Raw genomic sequence first — 928 nt, 5'->3', positions numbered from 1 at the left:
TACTTGTACAATTATATATATTAAATTGTTATTAAGTCACAAACAACCAACCTTCATATCTAAAAATGTTCAAAAATAGATTTAAACGATAGTTATCAAGTCATTTGAAGATGGTGGGTTAGATAATGAACGATCAGTTTTTGAAATAAGAATTGAGTCTCACAATTTGAAGAGATTTCCAATGATCAACCGACCAAGTTAGTGTTGAAATTTAGAAGAGTCAAATTTCAGTAATTCATATGAACTACAAGTAACTTAACAAGAAAGAGATTTTAACACAACACCTTCTGGGTTAGATGTGATGAGTCAAACCCCTTTACAAACAAACAATCATACACTGTATTTTAATTTATTAACAATATCCCAACAAGAAACTGGCACAAAGAAATAGTACAAACAGACCAAAAAAAATACAATTTCTAGTTAGAAAACTTACACTTACACCGAAATAGAAGAGAAAACGTATATTAAGGCTGTGTTTGGCGCGCCACAGCTAGCTGATAAGCTAGCTTATTTTTCGAGCTTTTTTATCTTGTCGTGTTTGGTAAGCCAAAAAGTAGATGATAAGCTAGCTTTTTGAAAAGCTACTTAGACTAGCTTTTTAGGAGCTTTTTTAAAATTTTCCAAATACACCCCTTAATTAATTATAGAAACACATATTCTTACATGTCATTTTGTGTAATTTTATATATTTCAGCTAGTTTTACCAAACATTATTTTTTATCAGCTAGCTTTTCAGCTATCAGCTAGCTTTTTATTTAACAGCTAGCTTTTCAGCCATCAGCTAACTTTTCAGCTAGTCCGCCAAACATAGCCTAACAAACTTTAGGAGGGGACACTCACGTTAGATGATTCCAAAGCCCGTTAAAACAGGAGCTATTAAACTCAAGAGAAACCACGCTACCAACCTAAAATGGTAATGAACTTT

The sequence above is a fragment of the Lactuca serriola genome, chromosome 4 (genome assembly GCF_051521515.1).
Source record: "Lactuca serriola cultivar US96UC23 chromosome 4, Lser_US96UC23_V15, whole genome shotgun sequence".
In the NCBI taxonomy this organism is placed as follows: Eukaryota; Viridiplantae; Streptophyta; class Magnoliopsida; order Asterales; family Asteraceae; genus Lactuca; species Lactuca serriola.
Note: the sequence above shows the minus strand (reverse complement) of the source record.